The sequence below is a fragment of the Macaca nemestrina genome, chromosome 1, assembly GCF_043159975.1.
Source record: "Macaca nemestrina isolate mMacNem1 chromosome 1, mMacNem.hap1, whole genome shotgun sequence".
NCBI classification, from domain to species: domain Eukaryota; kingdom Metazoa; phylum Chordata; class Mammalia; order Primates; family Cercopithecidae; genus Macaca; species Macaca nemestrina.
In genome coordinates this window covers 57,480,232-57,490,046 of record NC_092125.1, presented here as the reverse complement: position 1 = coordinate 57,490,046, position 9,815 = coordinate 57,480,232, and positions in this window count along the sequence as shown.

Genomic DNA, 9,815 nt, shown 5'->3' with positions numbered 1-9,815 from the left:
GTGATGTATCCTGTTTAGGCAAGTCTAGATCACATCATCCGCCTCCAGTTAGGAATAGGTCTAGGGTAGGGATATTGTTTCAAGGAATATTAGAGTATTGGTAGCAGATGGTGGAGTAATGCGTGCTGTTGAGGCCAAAACAAATGTGTACTACATTCAAAACATTTTCAGTATAATTTCTATACTTTCATACATTCTCTAAAGTTTTGTACTCACAATAATGATGTCTCCAGTCAAAGAAACTAACATTGTTCATGGCTTTTTTGATTCATTATTTTTCTTTAGGTGGCACTCTTAGTAAAGACTGTATTAAAAAATAAGGAAGGTAATAAGAAAAAAAAGCAGAACCAAACATAAGCTAAAGTCAGAATATTTTCATTGATGGCTAACTAGAATTATTCTATAATTACTCCACCACAGCCCTGAAAGTGAGTCACCAAGAACTGAATATTTATAAGCTTTCTGACCTCAAAAAATTCAAAATCTTAAATGGGGTCACCTAAGGAGACTGTGGAAAACTTCCATGCAACTTATTGGCAGATGATTTCATTTCTTATTTCAACAAGCTTGGTATGAAATGCATGCCATCTGGTTACTGGGAAAATTCTAGTGCATATTAACTGCTTGTGTGAGAGACATTCCTGCCATTTAGTTGTAAATGATTGCACCTGCAAGTGGAAAAAGAAAAAAAAAAAAAAAAAGAAAAGAAAAAAAAGAGCACGTCTTATCATTTGCTCCCAGGGCTGGAAGATTTGATGACACAATACCGCTATTTCATCCACTTTTAAAATCTGCATCTGATCAGTACAGCTGTTCTCCCACAACTATTTTGAATATGCTGTGTTGTATACTATAGCATAGGATTGTTGGGAGAAATTTTTTAAATAGCACTAAATGTGGAGACTGCGATGGTGCCTTTCTATTTCTTCAAGGCATTTCTGACTATTTCAAAATAAAATGCAGGTACTTCTGATTTTCATTTTCACTCTATTAAAGAAGCATATTTCAGGAGAAAATCTTGTATGTGATTCTATACTCTCCAGACCCGACTCACTTACGTTGGTTGGCAGATCGCTGCCTAAAATGACGTTGTGTAGGCACAAGAGAGAAGCCTCTGTGTATGGATCCCTCTTCACTTTCCAGGCAAGACAATAGTGATTATCTATGTGTCTGGTTTCAAACTTGGAGATCCATGTGCTTGAAAAACTGAAAACCGTGCTACAACAAGCCTGGCAATACTACAGCTTATTTAATGGATTCAAACTTATTTCATTTGTGATCCAGTCTGCATTGCCCTCAATATTGCAAAGCCAGCATGGACTAAAGGAGTTCTTGTTGGTACAGCAGAAAGATGATAGAATTTAGAGCTTAGATAGAGTTTATTTATATCCTAGCTCTGCCACTTATTAACTGTGTGATCTTAGGAAAATTATTTGCATTCTGTGGGCTTTAAGTTCCTCAAAAGGGGATTAAATACAATTATCCGTGAAAAAGAGATGTTTTAATGAAATATGTGAAAGTTCTTGGCACATAGTTAGAATTAAATAAGTGTTAATATAATGTATCTTCCCAACCTCAAGCGTTATAGAAGAGCTCTATTGCATTCAGTCTTCCCAAACTAATCTCTTCTACCAGCTGAATTTACAGCATGCATAAATTATTCTGTTAATGTATATTATAGAATCCGATTGCAAGCTCCTCACGGGTAGGAAGCAGGCTTTCTTCTTCATTTTTAAGTATCTGGTTTTGAGAAAGAATGAGTGAATATAACTATTGGCAGCATCCTAACCAGTGGAGCTAATTTTATTCCTCAAACACCTCTGAAAACCTTCTAGGCAGAACATTTAAAGTGTCCTTTTGTTTAATAGAGCTCTGGTAACCTGTTGCCAGAGGTGATCAATTTAACTAAACAGAAATTCAGCTATCGATGTGCCCATATTGTATAAAATATGACAGTCAAAGTCCCAGGAATGCAAAATGATTGAAACAAGTGGTGACAAACATACTTATTCAACATCACCAATCTAAGAGGAATACCATACTCTGTTCAGGGATGGAATGGAATTTCCAATGATGGCAGCTGAGTAATAACTTGAACCATGACAGTGGGATGGGCAACTGGACTTGTGATATCTCAAATAAAGCCTTTAAATCAACAAATGTGATGTGGACCTCAAAGGCAAATGGTAAACATTTTGAAGACCTGTAACAGCTTATCAACACAGAAGACATGGTACGGAGTACAACAAAGTAGAGACCAGGGATAATGATTTTCAACTATTACCCATCCTTGAAGACTACCAAGGAATTGAGTGGTTGAATCCATGCTTGTTCTTCTGGTTCTTAATGTCTTTTTTTCTCAGAAAAAAATTAGACAGATACATAATTTAGAAAAAAAAGCATATCTTCATTATTGTACGAAAGGTGTTAAAAATAAAAATACTACTGTTTTATTCATTTGTACTCAAAATTTTCGGGGATATCAATTTGCTTCTTAAACATTTAATTTTACTGTATCAGATTCCAAATGGAGGGAATTGTTTAAAGCACTTAGTTTTCCTTAATATCTTTAATGTCTGATATTTGTGATTAATGATATATGCCTTTTAAATCAATGTTTTATCTTTAAAATGTTTCATATTATTATGTTCAATATTAAAAATTATTTTTAAAGCTTTATGCTCCTTTGGCTATGATTCATTAATACAAATAATATTTTGATTAAGAGAATTCTTTTTTACTGAATTCATGTATTTTTTAGAAAAAATATTTAATAGTTTAATATTGAAGTTACATTTTATTAATTAGAGCTGGAATTTTATTTCTTCTTTGTTAAATGTTGTTGCTATTGGAAACATTACTTAAATAATTGTTGGTTTATTGTACAGGTTGGTTAAGGTCAAGGAGACTAAATCCTATCTGGGATTTCAGAGATGACAGAACATATCTGCTTTGATCAGGGAGGTACTATGTGCAAAAAGTTCTCTCTCTGGTATCATACCACTTTGCAATTTTAAGATCTTTAATATTTTATGCATTGTGCATTTGTCAGACAAGAAGATACTTTTCCCCATTAAAAAGACATTTCTATTGAGGAAATTGTAGCCCAAAATAACAGCTTATATTTCAGTTAGTAAAAGTTGACCAAAGCTATAAAAGTACAAAGTGTAATTCTACAAGGAAAATAGCAAATATAATTATAAACCACGAATTACCTTTTTATCTTGATTTTTGTCTTCATATTATGTATGGTCTTAAAAACAGTGATTTTGAAATTAAATACATTTAAAATAATTATTTAAAGCAAACTACTATTCAATATTTAAGGATGTTTTTAATTCTTTGGCTTTCTGTGTTTAATCCACAGTTTTCTAATTCTGCTCTCCATCGAAATGTAGTCCCAATCCCTCCCTCCCTCCCTCCCTCCCTCCCTCCCTTCCTCCCTCCCTCCCTTCCTCCCTTCCTTCCTTCCTTCCTTCCTTCCTTCTGAGACAGGGTCTCCCTCTGTCACCCAGGCTGAAGTACAGTGGCATGATCATGGTATACTGCAGCCTCAAACTCCTGGGCTCAAGCAATTCTTTCTCTTCAGCCTCCCGAAGAGCTGAGACTGCAAGTACACACCACCATACCACAGGGTTATTTTACATTTTTTCTAGAGATAGGGTCTTGTATTATTGCTCAGGCTTATCTCAAACTCCTGGCTTCAAACAATCCTCCTGCCTCAGCCTCCCAAAGTATTGGTATTATAGGCATGAACCACTGCACCCAGCTTGTAATCACAATTTCTTATTTTGTCCTTCACAGGATATATAGTTCCACTTTCTAATTTCACCACAAGGTGAGGGTTCATGAAAGGGAACTGGGTAGAAAAACTAGTCATGACAAAGAAAAAGAGGAAGGAGAACAAAAGAAGTGCTTTATGTTTCTCACACTCCCTCTTCCTCTGCTTACATCCTTAAAACTCAAGTCTTTTCCTCTTTAGTTTAAAATCCCCTGGAAGGAAACAGTAGATGTTTTATAGCTTAGCCTATTGAATTAGCCGTAACTCATTCCCTGAAGGCAGATGAACAACACAACAATAACAATACCCTTAGGAAATCACAGACACACATACACACACACACACACACACACACACAAAACAGAGGCACACAAGGCTGGCTGACTGCTTTGGTTATTAGAGCAGGCTTGGGTGGGAAAATATAGATAGGCAGGAACAAAAGGTAGACAGTAGAAGAGGAACATCCTCAGAGAATTACACAGGAAACCTTCTGGGCACTCACAGACAACTCTGCCTTGAGGGCTTGTTCTGTCTTCTACTTTCTGTTTCTTTCATACCCTTTATCTGTCTTACTTCCTATCTTTATTGATGTCAACTAAAAGAGCCAAACTCTGTAAAATATTTGAAGAGAGTTATTCTGAGCCAAATATGAGTGACCAATGGCCCTCAGAAGATCCTGAGAATGTGTGCTGAAGGTGATCGGGGTACAGCTTGGTTTTATACATTTTAGGGAGATATGAAACATCAAGCAAAACATGTAAGATGTACCTTAGTTCAGTCTGAAAAGGTGGGACAAGTGGAAGTGGGGGCTTTCATGTCATAGGCAGATTCAAAGATTTTCTGATTGGCAATTAGTTGAAAGAGTTACCAATGCAAAGGAGTGTCTGGGTTATGAGAAAGGATTGTGGATACCAAAGTTTTATCATGCAGTTGAGCCTCCAGGTAGCAACCTTCAGAGAATAGATGGTAAGTGTTTCTTATCACACTTAAAGAGTCTGTTCTAACAGTAATTCCAAACGGGAGGAGGGTATATTTGAGGTATGTCTGGCTCCCCTCTTCCCATCATGGCTTGAACTAGTTTTCAGGTTAGCTTTGGAATGCTCTTGGCTGAGAGGAGGGATCCATTCAGATGGTTGGGAGCCCTCAGAATTTTATTTTTTGTTTACATTGATAAAGTATTTCCCTAGACCAGGGAAGACAGAGTTCCTGGCTCCTATTCGTTGGAAGGAAGGAAGAAGTAGAGGGTCTAACCACTATTCGCCACAATGATTCTAAGGGGAAGTGCTTCATGGGTTCCAACTAATCACCTACAAATAACTTAAGAACAAAACTATTTCTGGTTTGGTGGCTGGACGTATACTAATGCCTTTTTATCTGGGAGGAATCTAAGCACTTCCCTTTTATCAATTTTCTCTTTCTCTCAGGAAGGACTACCTCTTACTCCTAGGGACATGTTCTGAGTTGTGTCCCATGTGGCTTATTTGCATCTAGGTTGTTCATTGTATACCGACTGAAGTGTCATCAGTAATAGCTTAGTACTAGGAATACCAGTGAATTAAATGTGGTTAAATTTAAGTTGGAAGTCCTAAAAAATTCTCTAACTTTGAAACACCAGAAATCCTCCTTCATTGAGTCAGACATTTCTTAGAAATCAATGTTAGAATCTGTCTTAGAACACGGTCTTAGAAACTGTCTTTGGGTTATCACTTACCATAAAAAATGCAAACTTTTTAGCATGGCATCAAAAATCTTTCGTTATCTCTTTGTTATTTCTACAGCTTTATCATGCCGATCTTCTTTATAATGAAACATTTTCAGGTCACTGAATATGCCTCTCCCTCTTGTTTCTGGCCCTTTGTACATACAGTTTCCCTTGTTTCACGGCTTCTTTACCATACTTCCTTGCTGGGCTAAGTTTTCCCCTTTAAGGCAACTTAGATTTCCTTCCTTTTACAGGTTGTTAACTGATTTTCACAAGAAAATGATAAGTACCACTGTTAGGGTACTCTTCAGGGTTCCCCTAGTACACATGAAACTTACCATGTTGTAGCATTTCACATTCTGTTTTCTTTTTCTCTTCTGTCTTTGATTATGCATTACTTTAGGGAAAGTGCTCTTGTACCTCTGGTATTTAGGTATTTGTTTCTGTGATTGAAACTGGTTATGTCTAGGTACAAACTGGTAGAAAAGTACATTATAACTTCGTTAGTGACCCCAAAACTAAATAGACATTTTTAAATTAGGAGGAAAAAAACTGCATTTTATGGGAGTTCAATTTAAAATGCAGCTATAGGCCTTAGAGCATAGTCAAGTGTTGATTAACTCGGCAATTATTTGCTAAGAATTTGCTTTTCTTTTCCAGTATTCTGTTACATATCTTAGTGGGAGCAAACTAGGTAAGAGTAGAGAACACTCTGGTGGGGAAGGATGATTTGAAAGATAAAAATAAATTTGACTTGACTTAAAAGCTAGGGTTGGAGAGTTGTTATAGATTAATTCATTATTTGAAACATTTGAATGACAGGCTGAGAAGTTAGACTAAATGGAATGTCTAGAACCAATGAAGAATTTTAAGGAGGATTATATGGATATAGTAGTGACAATGACGAGCAAGATGAAAAAAGACACAACTGGAACAGAATTAATTTTCCTCAGAATTACCTTTGCCCTTTATGTACTTCCTTTTCTCTATGGTATTCCATTCTATACTTCTTCAAATGCTGAGTCAAGGACATAAAATAAAAAGTCCAACTTAGGCACTTTGACACTTAATAACTAACATTATAGAATCTTGGGGTCAAAACAGTCCCAGTCCATTATTCAATATCTAATTTAATATTTTTCACCTTGTTCAGTATTTGAGTTTTCTCCCTATGAGGCTTTTATTACAGTCTATACTTTTAATTCACTATATCCCAATCTAGCTCGTTTAATTTTGAAAACAATTCTCAAAAGAGTTTGTTTGTTTAATTAAAACATGTATTTCTTTTAGATAAATGACGAGTCCTAGATCCACTCCTTGAGACTGCGTAGAACAAATCAACACTCTCTCATGATAATTTTTCAATTATTTGCACCCAACTACCTTGTTTTCACTTAGGCTTTTCTACTCCACCTGGATAAATGTTTAATTTCTTTCTTCTTTAGGTGTCCTGTCCTAGGAGAACACTCCTACTTTAAGTTATGGTTCCCAGTACTAAGCTTTATGGATATTTGAACTAGAGCACAGTAGTAAATACCAATAGCACACTCTCATTCTTCACACGCTATTTCTGTTAATACATGCTAACCAATTATATTATTATTATTATCATTATTATTATTTTGTATGCCACTATTAACTCAGTAGTCTGGGCTTTCTATAAATCAAACACTCGATATGTGTTTATACAGTGATGCTAAGCTACGTGACATCATGTTATAGTTTAGGTACAGAAGTAAAGCCATCAATCTTTTAAAAAGATACTTGTACAACAGAAATGCTATCCCTAAGTATTTGTCCAGATTGTTGGCATGCCTGATGAGGGACCTATGTTTTGTCTTTTTGTAATTTGATTATTGGCTTTTCTAGTGATTCTGCTTTGTTTCCATGCTTTGATTTGATAGATATTTAAAAATAAACGCAGTATCTGACCAAACCAATCTCTACTTCATCACTGACAAGGTTTTGGCTTCTTACCAAGTCCACATCACCTCATCCCCATCAACTAACATAGTAGTTGCTATTTTCATCTTTACTCTCAGTCTTTCATCACTCAAATTTTATAATGACATTGTCTGGTGATAAAACAGGATATAAAAAAATAGCATGTTTTCCCTATCCTATTACTTATACAGTTGTGACTTTTTTGGCCACAGAAGAGAGGTTTTGTATTTATTGCTATCAGATTACTTCATACTAGGTTTGATCCATTACCAGTCTACTCTGATGACAGCATTTTTATCTGCTATATAATGTATTCCATTTCATATGTAACATATTTTGGAGGTTTAAATGAGAAAGTACAGTTTTGTTATTATCCTACAAAATGGATTTAAAACTTTATTCATCAAAGTTTGTTTGTTCTTTTTGGTATGAAAATTATTGTAGCTGACAGAGAAGTTAGAAGCAAAAGATTAAGAAGCCCAGGTTTTTTAAATTTTTTTATTTTTTATTTTATTTTTATTTTTATTTTGGTACCACCTTTTATCAGTGACAAACAGCAAGCTCTGTTTTATGCAAATATCTTTTTTTGTTGTTGGTTTTCTCAGCAAAACCAACAGTAAAATAAAATTCATGGGAGCTAAAATTTCACCGAGACAAGGAAATGATTTTTTAAGTGTTCTCATTTTGTGTATGTGTGTGAACAGAGTCATCCAGTCATCCAGCTGTCTTTCAATCCCCATATTATGCTTGTTTGTCAGATTTGTGCATTGCATTGGGAAAATATCCTTCATTTACTGCATCTGACTTTGCAGTTTGTAATATAGGTCTGAGATGTATTATTTGTATTCATGTCTCCTTTTTCTTTTCTCATAACTGCCATGCAACATGCATCTACCCTTAGGTTCATGGGTTTCGACTGTAGGCTTATAACTTCATTAACTGGACTACTATGATGCCCCACTTACATAAATTAGTGCTGTTTGAGTTTGGTTGTATGTCTACCAGTTCATGTCAATCAGATGTGTAATCACATCTAGTTATAGTGAATCTCCTGGTTTATTATTGTGCTGAACTGAGGCTCAATTTATTTTAGTTTACTTATTAATATTAATAATTTATTAGTCACAGTATGTATGTTGGTCTATGGACTGTATTCGTTCATAACTCAGCATCTCTTGAAATTGTGCCTTATTTTTTTTTTTTTTGCATTTTTTTTTTTTAATTTATTGTGAATTCTATTGTGGGCATATTTACATGGACATTTTTCTTTTTCCCTCTTTCCTTTTGGTAACAACTTTGATGAAGGAAAGTAAAACAATAATACTGATAAAATGTAAAATACTAGCTTATTGTATGTTCTCTGTACCCTGTTAACTTAGTAAGTGTTGACTTCATACGGTCTATATATAAAAAGCCAAGAAGGTCTCAGGTATGTTCACTTATTTTTGTCATTTTTTTTCTGCTGCCTTGATGGTATCTATCACTTAGGCCTCTTGAGTTCTCTATTTTGCTAGTGCTGTTGCTGTTGATGGCTTTTATGAGACTCATGATGACACTGCCGAGGCTGTTCTTTCCTGAAACAAGTGATTGGGTCACTATGACAGCTGTACTCCCTGGAATCCATTCAAGTTATTGTTTTGTTTCAGTAGTAATCATCTTGCCAACCTCTGTCTTTTCATTGCTGTATTCAGATAGTTTACATTTGATATAATTATTGCTATGTTAGGGCTTATGTCCTGACACTTTATTTTCTTGTTTTCTAATTGTTCTACTTTTTACTTCTCTATTTTCCTTTTTCTACTTTTCTGTGGGCTACTTGGACAGTATTTTTAGGCTTCTATGTTGATTTGTCTAATATGTTTTTGAGTGTATCTCTATTTTGTGTGTATCTATTTTTTATGACAATTCTGGGTATATTATATTACATACCCAGAGTAGTATTACATTACGTACCTAGAATAGTAACTAAAAACAGATACACACAAAAAGAGATACACTCAAAACACATTAACTAAATCAAAATAGAAATATTATATGTAAAATAAAAATAGAAATATTATATATATGTAATTTTGCCATCTAGTGTGACATTTGATCAGTTTGAGTGAAAAATAGTCATCTTAAATTTAAGTCCTTTTCATTTCCCCTGGTTGTAACAAAACTGTCTTACATTTTTCTTCTACATACATTACAAACCACTTCATGATCCTGCAATCCCACTGCTAGGTATTATATCCCAACGAAAGGAAATCAACATATTGAAGAGATATCTGTACTCTCATGTTTATTGTAGCGCTATTCACAATAGCCAAGACATGGGAGCAACCTAAGTGTCCATAAAAGATGGATGGATAAAGGAAATGTGGTAGATACACACAATGGAGTATT